The 15,123-nt window shown below is 46.0% G+C and overlaps 1 protein-coding gene across 2 annotated transcripts in view; it reads right to left on the minus strand.

The window, feature by feature from the left end:
- Positions 1 to 15,123, minus strand: part of Ci (transcriptional activator cubitus interruptus) — a 171,074-nt gene that overhangs the window by 58,367 nt on the left and 97,584 nt on the right. The gene's annotated exons all lie outside the window — the stretch shown is intronic.

Below are 15,123 nucleotides of genomic sequence, written 5' to 3' on the forward strand. Positions count from 1 at the left end.
TTTTTTCAAAATATTGTTTAGACGTCATTTACTAAACTAATTCTTAATCTAGCCTTACAGAGAAATTGAAATCGTTTGGTCCATTCATCAAAAAGTTATTCTGATTTAAAGTGTGTTGAATCAGTTATGCTCGTTAGTGTAGTATTAAAATAATAAATTACATCATTTAAACATAATTTATCACTCTATTATGACGATTTTTCAAGGGTTTCCGATAATTTGAGGAAAAAATATGCAAAATGAAAGAGAGAAGTAGATTTCGGACTAGATAAATGTATAACAATACTAGAAGAGTGTCCAAAACAGCAAAGCCATAGGAAGAATTGGAGGGGATACTGGTAATATTTAAATATTTGCTGTTAACCTACCGCCGTCAACATGGATTACCAAGTTCCACCGAAATGCCTACTGGAGTCTTGCTAGGCCTCGACAAATAATATACTTCACTGTGCACAACGTCAAAAAAAAAGAAAAAACGTATCCGAGACGACTTTGTACGTGAAGGAGTGAATCTTTGTAAATAAATAATGCTGAAACAGCGAGGAGGCGACAGACGGTCGGGGGAAAATAAATTTCCTTGATGATCGAGGACGGAGCCATCCCAGGTGATCGTCTTCCCGGGGAAGTGCCGTCAGTGCGGATTCCGTGATGTAAGTTAATCGGGGATCTGGTTGGAACGAGAGGGAGAGTGATCTAGAGTACCCCTAAAGTGTGCAACCTATGCGTGCACTTACACACACACTGCGGGAATTGTAAATAGTGTAGGCAGCGACCACGCAGAACCGCAGAACATCGTGGACCGGGTGGAGGGACACGAGAAGCGGAGATAGAACGAAAAGAAGAAGAAGACGACGACGAAGAAGAAGAAGAGGACGGCCACGACGACGACGACGAAGAAGAAGAAGAAGAAGCGGGACAGGACAGCCAGGCCGCCGGCGCTGGGCTGCGCGTGTATCCGCCCACGTAATCTTGATTGTCGACACACCTCCACCTCCACCACCTTCTACCACGAAGTGCACCAACACATTTCGACTGGTCCACACCACCGGACCCTGTGGGCACCCATCGTATACACACACGTGTCCGAATGCAACCTGCACGATCGCACCAGGGGCGGATCAACCCTGGACGCGGTGCTCGCTGTAAAGTATCCTCTCTAATTGAATGCCCTTGTGTAGGTACCCCGTTGTAATCTGCTCGGGGATTCGTGGTAGAGACCTCTCCACAGGGTTGCGGCGTTTCCGAAAACGGCTGACGTTGATCCTGAAGATACGAGGCTCCGAAAACGTTCAGCTACATCTTTCCCTGAGTTAATTGAATGTTTCAATGTGCAACAGATTTATTTTCTTGTTGATTAATAAACTCGGAAATATGACACAGGTTTTGCAAGTCAAATTCATCCTTATGCAAATCAATTTCACCCTTTTGCAGGTATTTTAACCCTCATCCGTCCCTCGTTTCACGAACTGAATCTGTCCCTCGGTGTCAAATTGACACAGTGATAAAAAGTTGATAAAATAACAAGGTAAACGGTTACTCTGTGATGGTTTTTCATTGAAATCGATTAGTTAACACTTACATTTTAGATTTCTCGGTTATATGTTTCGCATTAAAAATATAAAAGTCACGAAGTTACGGACTTTACCTACAAATAACAGAACAGTACAACTTATTTCGGGAAAACTGTGTCAAATTGATACGAGGGACGGATGAGGGTTACATAAGTTTAATGCTTTTTTTAGAGAAAATGCGAAGCTGCGTCGAAAAGTGCATAGAAAAATCTGTTTCTTCTGAAAACATGAAGGTAGAATAAAACTGTTATTGCCACATTGTAGTGCTCTCTATACTGAAAAACTTTGGTCAGCTTCGAGTAAGCGATTGCAACATTTTGCGTAATAAAGAGCGAACGAAAGACCGCCGCGAAACACGAATTTTGCGATGACCCAATACTTGCTTCCACAGGGAAAGGCCGAAAACAGCACGAATCCAACAGTCTCGATAATGGTGAAATAAAAAGGCCGGCGATTCGGCCGTGGTGAGGTCCAGTGTTAACGACCCGGCGGAAGAAGGTCGTCATAAGAATTTATAGGGACGGCGTGCAGCGTGCAGAAAGTCAAATAGAGACACGAGAGAAGTCGACGCAGCAACACGGTCGCTCGCCGTTTAATCTGCCCGTCAGGGAGTCCTGTCTTTGTTTCGCGGGAAACCGCGTGTTTACGCGATTCCATATTAAATCTGCGTGGGTGACCTCCCCCAGGGAGAGGAAAGGGGTGGTCGGACAAGGAGAAACCGGAAAACAAATGAAGGGACGCGAAGCATAATGGCGGTGAGCCGTGAGGGGGTCAGAGAGAAAGAGAGAAAAAGAGAGAGAGGTAGAGAGGGATAAGAAATTGGATAAGAACGTAAGGAGGATTGGTGTGTGCGCGCGACTAAATTTCTCTACGGCAGTGTGCGTACGTGTAAAACCATGGCGGAGGCATAGGGGCGGGAGGGGGGTGGGTGAGGCTGGATCCAAGGTGGAGGATTTATGAACGACCGAAACAGGCTGCTAACCCTGGTCCCCTCGCTTCACCGTCCACCTCTTTTTGCTTTGTATTTTGACCTTAGCGCGAGTAGTATACCTGCTCCGCAGTGGTCATCTCCCTTCTGTATACGCGCGCAACAAACAGTTTCGTTTTCCCGTCGACTCGCCCGATTCTACATTGTTTCTGCTGTCAGCCTGCTACGGATGGCCTCTTGTACTTTATAAGTGCACTTCACGTTGAACTCTGCTCGTGTAAGCAGCATTCTTTTGAAATTGTTCTACCAAGGTTTCGCATGCATTGCACCTGACTCCATCGGGGGTCAGAAGACATGGTACACTAATATAATACAGCTGGCTCATGTTTTGGCTCATTGCTTACCAATCAAAGAGAGAGATCTTCTAGTTGGTCAGCCGAATAATATAATCACGCAAACTTTTGATTTCATGGATAGTATTCTAGAATGTCTAGAATGAGGACTTAGCTACCGGTGTTCAGGATCGGGTTAAGTTGACAATATGATGCGATTGTAAATACAATCAATCGTGCAAGAATTAGCTAATATTTATTGCACATCAATCGAAACAGGGAGTTCCTAGTTGATCAGCTAAACAATTACACAAATCTTTAATTTCGTGGATATTGTAGACTACAATCAGGACTTAGCTATTGGTGTCCAGCGTTGTGTCAAGTTGGTAATCGTACCGTGTTATTGTGCACCGGATTACACAAGAATTAGGGGTAGTTCTCCCCATACTGGACAATGTTCTTGGAACGTACGAGATTATGCTTTCCGTTCGGTTGCCTGCAGAAAATTTCCGTGGAAGCTGACGAGGACAAGAAAAAGCTTTGGCCCGATGACGGAACAGTTGCTCGGCGCTCGTAATCCGGAAGCAAAGGCTCCGGACACCGAGTTACCCAGCTCCTATCATAATTCCGTAATTCAAAGATCCAGCTTTATTGAGACGGCAGCACATACTCTCTTAATTAACGCGAAGCTACTCTTGCCGGGGCCCAATCGGTTCCCGGGATCTAAAATCAATTTAGATCCTCGATGTACGATAGAGAGGCTGCCTCTTCTCATCCTCTTGCGCGGTGCTCGTCGGCATACACGCCGAGGAGGAGAAGATGAGCGAGGGGCATACGCTCGACGATCCACGGGAGACGCAATCCCGAGGAGGATAAACGAAGAGGAACCAGAAGGAGAAGCTCGATACGAGGGTCCAGACACTGCAGACACCGTGTGCTGATGTTGGTGGTTCATGCATGTGTTCCTGGTACTGTTCGTGTCCCGAGGCTATTTGAATCAGCTCGGAAAGCTTTATGGACCGTGCGCTTTCAACAATTGCTATGATTCCGGCTCCCTTGACGATCGGAACCGTTTGGGAATTCTTGTGCTCCAATTTTTGTACTGATTCGAGAAAGGAGGTTGCTTTCTTGAGTCATTAGTAGATTGCTGATTGTTTTATTTGGAACTCGATGGACTGTAATTAATTACCGTAGTGCAAACAACAGCGGTGTTCTTTCGCACACTTAAGTGTCCTATACTATTCCCGCAGTGCTTAAAAAAAAACGGGACCTCGGACTGAGTTTCGAGCGAGTTGAAATTTGATACGTATCGGATACATTCCCTCCCGTTCATTCGGTTGAAGTCACCTCCACACTTGAGCGACCGCGGTTGGGATCGAATGCTACCGTTACTTGGATTTTGATGTAATTTTTGAGGTACTAGACATGTTAATCGCCGTTTTAACGAGAAAAACTGCTGGGGTCGGCGAAGGATCGGACGATGACGGAGATAATTATCGCTAACTAAGTGATCGAAAGCATCGGGGAAGATTAAATTGCTCGAAAGCTCGCGAGACGGAGGATCGTGCGGCTGCGCGGCGAGGTGCGCTAGCGGTGCTGGTGGTTAGGATCCATGGGGGCCTCACGGTGCCCCGTGGTAACGTGGGTAACTTAATATTCCGGGCAATAAATAAGAGAATGCGGCTCTGTCCGCCCCACAAAAAACCCCCCGCGGGCCAAAGAGCAAGACGCCCACGCTTCTCGTAGTACCCACAGTCCGGTCCCGCGTCTCCACCCTTCCTCGTCCTTGGCCCGGAGGATCCCCGGATCTCGGACAACCGACTCTCTCGTCGGGATCCGCCGTACGAAAAGTTTGTGGGCCCACCTTAACCTCCCGTGGCCCCCACGCTCAACACCCGAACGTTATCCGGGCACGGCATCGCGTAATTAAGTTATTACGCTCGCGGGGAACTCTCTCGCCGTGCTCTCCTCCGTGGCTGGCTCCCTCTCTCCACCTTTATTTAGGTCCAAGGATTTCGACCGTAGAGGGGCGTGAATGAAATATTAACGACCCGATTGTTTGTTCAACGGCGAAAATCCATCCACCCTCCTACGATAGCTAGAGCTGCCTATCCAGGGAATTAAGATTGTTTCTGTTAAACTCTTCAGAGCTGCTGTATTGTTTTTGAATTGTTCTGAACAAAAGCTGACAAATTCATATGACCTTTATACCCTACTATTATAATAATAGCGAGAAAATGTCAAAATCGAGTGAGACACCCTGTATATCTATTCTTTGTACTTTAGAAAATTCGCCCTTGAAGAAGTTGACCCTCTGGCAATGGGCCCTGGGTCTACTTGGACCCAGTTGTTCGATTACTCAGTTTCTGGTGATTAAATGAACAGCTGTGCTGCATTGGGAACAACGGGAAGACCAATCATCAATTATAATCATAACATCATCAATTACATAGTTGTAAGAATCGTCTGCCTTAGACTAATCATAACGTCATCAATTACATACTTGTGAGAATCGTCTGCTGAGGATTAAACGAAAAAATAACAAGTATGACTCTGCTGAATCACATCCGCCTAAAAATCCAACAAAGTCAGATTAATTCAACTAATAAATTCTTTAAAAGTCTTTCTACATTCTTTAGATCGTGATAATCATTACAAGATGTTACAATAAAAATTAGTTTCTAAACCCAGTCAAGGAACAATGCCAGTAGAATGATCTTCGACGAAGTATAGACTTGTCAAGGTCAAAAAACGCAACCATGAAAGAGCAAATTGTCTTTTTCCCACAGGAAATTCTGAACGACGAAGAAGCTCTCCAATCACTGTAGTTGTAAAATAAATAAAGGCGAGTAGGTAAGAGCGAAGAATGTTTAGAAGAACAATGAACCATTAAGACGGGAACGATCGAAGGCAATAACTCGTTCCTAAGCCGGAATCGTTTGTAATGTTTCCCAAACAGGGGAAGATGTGAACCGATCGTCGACGATAGCAATTTTCCGCTTGCAATCAGGTTGGCCAACCTCGGCCAGCTGATTATTACCCGCGTAAAATATGTGTTCCTGCCCCCGAGATCAAGCTATTCCCTTTTTACACGTCTAAACCGTCCGACTCGACTCGTAATTTACAATTTAGACCCTCCACTTCCTCTGTGATCACGAGAGGCCCGCCGATGCCAGCCACTTTATGAAGCGAGCCGGCAGATGTTCCCCATAACAAAGTTGCACGCAAAAACATCATCGGGCTGAGGGCTCCCTCGCGGAAATTAGCACCTCGTGGCATGGGGTGCACGAGCATTCCTCGCCGAAAGGAATTCTGGCGTTAGAAACGCCGTGCTTAGAAAGCGAAACGCGAGAAACGTCTAACACATTGTTACAACCATCGCTAGAATCTTTTATGACCTGGCTGTTACCCTATTCTGCGTAACACCTAAACCACATGAACGCGTTCACTACCGTGTCGATGCCGTTCAATGCGGGCATGGTGGAAATCAGTATTTATCAATTTTATCTTCCCAGATTTAAAAATTGTTATATTTACAAATATATACTTTGTTATCAGGACTCAAGCCACTATAGTGGCCTTCCAGTCCTGAAAGGAAAAGTGGAAAATTTTCTAATATTAATATCAGTGGCGCATCCAGGATGTAATATTGGAGGGGGGGGGGGCGAGTTGAACCCAGTCCTAGGTTTTGCGTGATGACCTCTTTTTTTAACCAAAATATCTGTCAACGGTATCCAGGACTATTCCGCGATTTTAATTTTGGAAGCTAAACATTTTTTTCTTAGGGAGAGGGGACTTGGCCCCCTGGCTCCCCCTCTGGGTGCGCCACTGATTAATATTATCTAATTTTGTATTTACTACCCACAGTCAATAAAACGGCTAAAAATACTTTTTACTCGCCTATTTCTCCATAACCTTACTGTTTGCCTGTATAAATTTTAAGCAAAAATTCAACTCAAGAAATGACCACCCCTTGCTGTACCAAGAATCGCGAGGAGCCAATGAAGAGCTAATATTCGTCCGCGACCAATAGATACCGTTCTAATATTGTCAACCTATCAAGATTATTACGAAAGGGAATAAAATTCTATTTAATGCCTTTTTGTTGCAATGGAGATAGAAACTTCTTATTTTGAGTGAATATGAAACTCTGGATGGAATAAATTACCAGGCTGTGCTCTACCAAAGCAGCATGAAAATCGGCACGTGTCTTCCTGGCAGAGATCGCGAGGAGCTAATGAAGAGCTAATATTCGCCAGCGACCGATACGTAGTAACAAATATACATAATGGCAACATATTTCATCCCCGCCTCCCATCACCCTGTTATCAGCCACGGGCAGCGACCACTCCTCCTCCTCAGCGTCCAATATCCCCTTATTTAAAATCTACCCCGGGTCTGCCGGCAGGTGCGCGACGACAAAAAATCGAGCTGGTTCCTCGACGAACCCGAAGACAAGGAGGCAGGCAGAGGCAGGCAGGAGAGCCTGTCTACGAAAGAAGCCACTTCTCCAGTATCCCCTTCGTCGTAAAAGTCCGGCTCGCCGATGGACCTCGGCTAATGCTCCAGCGACAATTAGCCAAGTTCCCGGTTTTTTTCGAAAACGTGTTCGCGTTTTAGGGAGCAGGTGAGAGGGACCGGGCTGCAATCCTCTCCGGGGCCTGAAGCTTCGCCAGAGGAGGATTCCGTTGACCGGTGGGCACACAGACACACACGGCCCGTGTGGAACGAGGAAGGTGTTCAGCTGGTCGTTAAGCCCGGGAAAACACGAAGAGGTGTCCCGCAATTAGCGCGAACAAAAACCGACCACGCTCCGGTCCGAGCAGTCTCGACGGATCGATGGACGAGGAGGTGAAATCGAGGTCAATGGCAGGACGCTACGAGGATCTCCTTCTGGATCAACAACTCTTCTGTACGCAACTCGAGACAAATCACCCGGCTCGGATCGCGTCGGACCACTTCGACTTCCTCGAAAATCGCCGAACAGCTAACTGCAGCACGTTCGAGGACGTTGGGTGATCCACGGTGAGCCCAGGGAACAGTCAATGGAGCTGCCCTTCTGCCAGACTCCACAAAATAGAAAGTCAAAATTCTGCCGCCTCCGTTCGCCTTTTCAACTCTCAACTTTCTCGTTCAGCCCTGCTCAGATGCGTGGCTTCGACGCTCAACGATTACCGCAGCGTTTGAAAAGGTGATGTCTTCATATGCGTGTAAGTATCAAACCCTTTCATGTTGAAGAGATGTGCACGGTATTTGTAAGAAGTATATTCCCGCTCTACGGGGAGCATCCCTTCTTCTTAATTACAAACATGATGCAATTCGGAGTGCATTTGCTTGTTCAATTGAGGATCTAGCGGAACCTTGACTATCCGAACCGTTGATGTCCTAGTTCTTCGTTATCCGTGTGAATACATGTTTCAAATAAAGATTTAATCTAGCACTGTAGCTGTGAGTAACCATTCTAATCTCTGAACTCTGAACACTGATGCTCTGCTATTAGTTAGCACCATGTTTGACTGGTTCGAAGTTCTTCGACCCAATTCTATCATCGAGAGAGAGGCAGCACTTTCAAAAGCCGACTATTGGCACTAAGATAATCATCCAGAGGCAACTTCCAGCAATCATGTTTTCCACGTTCCATGGAGCGCTTCATTCATCGGCTAGTTCCTCTGACGTAATAAGCATCGAGTGGACATAGGACCAGGTCGGAAAGACAGAAAATAGCCCGTTGGGCCAGCGAAGAATTAAGACCCGAAGCCAAATTCGATACAGCCTCGATCGGAGCTACGCTGGCTCGAAGAGGGTCCAGGGACCCCCGGTTCCACCTGTTCTTTTTTCCCCCATCTCGAGTGCTATCTCTCTTAAAGGGCCCAGCGTATACGAGCGCTTCTAGTCCAACCGGTCCACGGACACACCGATGCCACCGTGTTCAACGCCGTGGCCGAAAAACACTGCGGTACCACGGTCACCTTGTGGAACAAGGAGGCCGATCGGCGTGCGACGGAGAAAAGACAACCGACGTTACCCCGGAGAATTATTTATGGTGGCTGATAGAGACGCGGGTTCGAGGCAACGTTGTCTAAGAGGCAACAGACCCACGCACTGGAATTCCTCTCTGCCTCCTTCCATCCTGCACCGTCCTTCTTCCCTCGCGTCTTGTTCTTCTTCTTCTTCGTCGTCTTCTTCTTCTCCGTCGTCGTCGTCGTCTTCTTCGTCGTCGTCGTCGCCGTCGTTGCCCTCCTCCCTTTCTTCTTCTTTTCTTGCCGGCCAACTTTATCCTACTCAGCTCGCTCGTCATTCTCCACCTTCTTGGACACGTTCCGCCGTTCTGATCCACCATGACGGAACGCGATCCGATCGCGACTTTCGCAAATCGATGAAATCTAGACGCAAACTAGGCCACGCAAAAAATTCATGTCTCTGTTAATTACACGCTAGTAATTACAGACGGAACGGCTTCGGGGGGTTTTCAGGTCGTGCTATCTAGTTCTGGTATTATTTATTTGGCAGAGAAGCGGAGAAAACTCAAGGGACTTGAACTTGACTATTATTTGTGTAACAAACGAGGTCGAATTCGAGTCTATGCCGTTTTAAATACAATTCAATCAAGCGTTAGCTTAAGGAAACACCTAGCTATTACAACATGAACATTTTCTAATCAATTCCACCTATTTTATACAAACGGTACGATGTATAGAAAATGTGTTAGACCAAGTTCACAAGCCAGATCGATTAACCCTGTGCACTTGGAGCTATTTTATCTCGAAAATTAAACATTTCTTCCGACCTAGAATGATTTTATTGTATACGATTTTTTCATTCCATGAAGTGAAGATTATTTTGGAACATTTAAAAGAATGAAATATTAATCGTAAATGGGGATGATATCATAAAACTAGTATAAAATAGCGTAGGGTTGTTCTCGTATCTCGATCTTGATTTCTCAATCAAGCCTTTGCAGTCGGGGGAGCTATTTTAACTTGAAAATTAAACATTTTTTTCGATCTAGAATAATTCCATTGTATGTATATGATTTTCTTCATTTTATGTATATGAAATTGATCTAATACCTCCTATAATACTTAAATGTGTAGTGATTGATTAGATACCAACATATTTAATGATCTAAACAATATTGTAATGGTACAGCAATTTTTAGTGGTGACCCTGAGTCATTTCCGAGGGGCGGATGAGGGTTAATATTCGAGTAGTTGACTGTGTCGGCATTTCTAAATTTCAAATTCAGTTTTCGGAGCCGCGACGCAACAGTTAGCAATCGCGGAGGCATCGGAGCCAGGTATTTGAGCATGGCCGAAAGAAAAAGCGAGGGTTGAGAAGGCGAACGGAGGCGGCGCGGCGGCGTCGGCAGAAAAATCGGGAATCGCGGATGCCGTGGCACGGATGCACACCGGTGTTACGCGCGTACACGCACCGCAAGAAGCGCGTCCCTCGTTAGTGCCACTAATTACGAGTCGGTCGGTCTCCCCTCCGGCCTCCCCTTAATGAGTGCCCTAGTAAAGGCACGCGAGAAAAAAATTGTAACGCCAACGGAATAACTCGGGCCGAGTGGACGAGTCGAAGACGAGTGGCGAGGGAAACGGGGCCTGACCGTGCTGGACCTGCTCTCTTCCTCTCTCTCCATGTCTTTCTCTCTAACCAGGAAGAAAGAGGAAGAGAGCTGCCGACCAGAGTCGAGGCTTAAGCCTTAATTACCGATTAAGCGCGTGGCGGAGATCACGAAATACCCTCCTCGTCTCCTCGCCGAAGGATTGTCCCCGAGGGTAGCGATCGACGGGCGTAAATTTACAACGAGCCCCCGGCGTTGAACCCGGAAACCTTAGAAGATGTAATCTTTCGGTGAGACATAGCTCGATCTTCGAACAGTCCCCCGGATAATGGATCCGGAGATACCTATTTTTCTTTTTTCTGCTCCTCTGAAAGAGGTTCACCCTTCCCTACCTCCTAACGGCGCGACCAGCTTTTTCTTAGGAAACGTTGGATATTTAACGGTTACCTTGGCCGGCGATCTTGTCGCCGATCGATAAAAGCGAATTCTTGGGTAATTGGGGATGAGCCAGCGAGAAGGTGACGGCTAATTAGCTCCACTCCGCTTTCGAACGCACCGGGACGCGGCCGTCGTAAAGGCGCGTCCGATGCCGGTTTCTTAGACTTAGCTTTGCACTAAATAACTGCGCGCGGAGTCACTCCTCTGCAAGTCTTTTAGAACCCTTATTCTTATGGAAGCTATAAAGATTTTTCATTTGGTTGCGAGCACCAAAGCACATACCACATACCACATCTTGGTGACAAGCGACGTCGTCGATAATGATATGAATTTTGTGTGTTTCGCACAAGCCTTACTTATTTATATCACTGATTAGAATTATTAATAATTATTATTGGTTGACAATGAAGCTTGCGCCTCACACTACAATTTACTTCAAGCGGTTTTGAGACGTCTACGTTGAACCACTGTGGATGATGACGAAGAAAAATTCTCCTGCTATTGGTATTGATTAAAATACGGATCTTATGCAGTTATGGCAAAAATAGGTACTACAATTTAAATTAAGAAACATGTATTATTTGTATCTACTGAAATTGTTAAAAAAGAAAGAATTTACAACTCTTATTTATGGTTTAGCTACGCACCAGAATGTAAATGTCTAATGAAAAAGAGAATAATACAAATTCTGAGTAAGCTCTAATAGTCTCGCGGAGTGCGAGTGGTCGTCTAACGCTGATCGAAGCGAGGTTAACAAAGAAATTGTCTGGTAGCCACGGCGGTGTCCGATTTCATGGCATTTAGCGAACAATCTTCTTTCCAGAGGATCTCGGGGTGTTTGTCGATTACATGGGAGACCATTAGAGAGACAGAAAAAGGAAGGGGGATCGATAGAGCTGGCTGCCAATCGTACTTTCTCCCTCGGAGCGTGTTCGCGATTCCAGACGAGCTTCGCTCTGGAAACGAAGTCAACAAGCCGGAGGTCTTTATTCGAATCACGAATGCGAATCACGTCCACAGGAGGGGTGGGGAGGAGGAGGAGGAGGGACACCGTCTCGTAACAAATATGCATCTCCTTCGAACATGATAAATCGCGCTACCGGCCGGGACGCATGCACAAAACGATCAAACGACCGCGCGCAGAATGGCGGACGCTTAATTAGAAAAATTGTCTACGACTCCCCGATAATATGCAGAACCTGTCCCATCGTAAACGAAGAAAACAGAGGCGAAATTATTGTGTCAAAATGATCGGTGAACCTAGCCGAGAATGAGGCGCAAAGAGAAGACTGGAAGAGACGCTGTTAGATCGAGGTAATGCAAAAATGTTCGTTTCAACACGATCAGAATGCTGCGAGACATAAACGTCTCTATAGTACAATAATTTTAAGGTAGCTAACCCAGACCTAACCTTTCAGCTTCTTTCTAGAACTTCTTTAATATTGCTTGTTGGCAAATAGCAAAGTTCTAGTTGATTTTCATGTTCCCAGGTAATCACAGATCAGTTTACATTTGAGACACAAAAATATGCGTGGAAATTTTAAAATGTACATAGGTAAATCCGGGAAAGTTTATTGTGCCTGACCAAATTACTAGAGCCACTTGCAGTGTTTACAATAGAGCAATCAATTTTTAGATTAAACCTTGGTTGCACAAAATGTTGTTATAGTAGATAATATGGTTTCACGCTGTGGTTGTAATAATTTGGCTCCAAAGTGAAGCATCTATGATTTTGGTTATTGAGGAGTTAAAGCCCGACGGAACCATACGACCAGAATTTCTGTAGAAATTAAAAAGTCCCAAGAAACAAGTTTGTAAAAACGGTCCCACCGAAGGTCCACCGTTTCAGGCATGTTTCAGAAAACAGCTCGAAAATAATAAGAAGCTCGAGCGTTCAGCAGGGCGAAGAATAAAAGATAAGCGGAGTGGAGGATCGAAAACCGGAATGAGAAATAACGAATCGCTGCGGTCGGTCGGTCGGTCGGCCGTGGGGCCATTAATTAGGGAGCTTTTCGAGAAAAGTGATCGCCGAAAAAGCTGGGACGAGCTCGTTGTGGAAACAAAGTCAATCAGCCGAGAGAGATCTTCATCGAGTCGCGAAGGCGAATCACGTCTGCGCCGGGAAGGGACATCTCCGGTAACAAATATGTATCTCCGTCGGACCTCATACCTCGGATGCGACAATGCACACACAACGACAGTGTCCACCCAGGTGAAATATACGGCGTGGCACACGCACTGGGTCCTACCTACGGCTACCAATGCCATCGAGGGAGCTCGTGCATCGTTTTCTCGGGCCCCGAGACTCCGCCAGCGGGTCTAACTAACTAGCGTACACGTTCCTCTGCAGGCCCAGGCCTGCCTGCACCGTCCACTCCGCGTGCGTGTGTCTCCGGAGCGATGTAGACGAGTTACGATCCATTCGGCGAGATCCTCCTGGTTTAATCAGCTTTTAAATCTGTCTTTCTGGGCTCCCTCTGCGCGCATCATTTCTCAATATCGAGGTCTTCGGCGTCTTTCCAACAATCCTTCCTCCCCGCCGCCCTCCGACGATTCTCTTGGCTCATCAACGGGTTACGAAACCGGTACAGATCAATTCTCCTGGTTTGTAATAAACGGATCTTTCAGCAAAATACGATACACTTTCTCTATTCATTGCTAGAAGACAGGAGATAAAGAATGTTATCGTCAGACTGCGGATTGTATGCATTTATGGTGAACGTAAGGAGGTGTAATTGAAAACAGCAAAAACATTAGAAGAATTTAAAGGTACCATTATATTATTTTTAAGCTATTAAATATATTAAGAAAGAATTCTTGCGATTCAGATGGAAAGTTTTTACTTTATATAAAGATCCGCAGTCTAGTCGTCATGTTCTAGTCGTCAACATACAATTTACTATTAGCAACGTCAATGAATGTGAACCCCAGTTTCAATTGGTTGAAACTTCTGCGAGCCAGCATTTGCTCTAGTCCCAATTTCTTCAGAAGTTTTTGGATTATCTTGCGAATTTAATATGTGTCACCGGACCAAAGGATTTGTCACCTATGTCTGGCCTAGTTTTTCGATTAGTTTTGTGTACTAGTTTCGAGCTAACCCTTCGGATCTTTGGTGTCTTTCTGTATGATGTTACTGATTTTATGATATACGATCTCATATCTTCAAATTTCGGAAAGTGCATTAATGTTGTAATATTCGTCAGAGTCAGCACAGCAGCACAATCAGCAAAAGCTTCTCCAGTTGTTAGAGAACTAGCAGATCGGTGCGCGGAAGAACTATTCGCATAACGATGCGGTGTGCTACGAGTTGGGACCGTCGCGGTTTGCTCGGCTCGAGAACGGCTCGAAGCGTTTCCTACGAGGAGGAAAGAACTGGACCCTCTAACAAAGAGATGTCTGCCCCGTCGGAGTCCTCGAGAGCGCGGGTGTGTGCATGCGTGTGCGTTCGTCCTCGTGATTACGTTCGTGTTACTTCGGGCATCCTCGTGTCCGAGTATTCGTCCCGAGGGGCCTTTAAGAGGGATTAAGGGGACGCACACGTGACGGTCTCGGGTCTCCGGTCCCCGAAGACGAGGCCTGATGGGCACACACCGGTACAGCCCGACTAAAAAAGAAGTATCGATTATCCATCCGGCGGGTTCGCTAATTATCCAACGGAAAACGATTAAGGCGACAAACGTTTTTCACTCGGACGAGAGCGGTCGATTAGCCCGGCAAGAGATTACCAGTCTCCTCTTTTTGCCTCAATCGATTCATCTCGGCGACCCGAGCGGGGTGGGGGAGGAGGTCCCGAAAAAATTCTGTCGATTCGTTGAACCTTCGGGTGCTTTCACTTTCCCACCGTCGTCGTCGTCGTCGTCGCCAGAGCACATACCTTTCTTCCGACGATCCACGAATAATTTTAATATGTTCCACATGTTACACCGCCGTACCCGGTAGCTATGCGTCTCTATCATCTTGTTCGGTGAAAGTCGCAGGACAAAAGCTCTCGGCTCGGATTGCCTGCCAATGTCTCGTTCGAACAAATGAATGGAAACCTCGGACAAGGGTCTGGCTGCATTCATGCTGTATTTAGCCGATCGTACAAACAGTAACGCAGACCCTTATTGCACTGAAACAATCAACACCAGCTAGAGACTACAGCGGTGCTTTTCATTTCAGTGTTCGTTGCTGTGAAGCTAAATAATTAAGGACGACTGTAGACGCATTTCTTTCGAATCTTGCAATGTTCGAATTAAAATTGTTTGAACTGCTTGCCATTTGATTTTCGTCTCGGACTCGATGATC

Source organism: Lasioglossum baleicum, chromosome 10 (genome assembly GCF_051020765.1).
Source record: "Lasioglossum baleicum chromosome 10, iyLasBale1, whole genome shotgun sequence".
Classification (NCBI taxonomy): Eukaryota; Metazoa; Arthropoda; class Insecta; order Hymenoptera; family Halictidae; genus Lasioglossum; species Lasioglossum baleicum.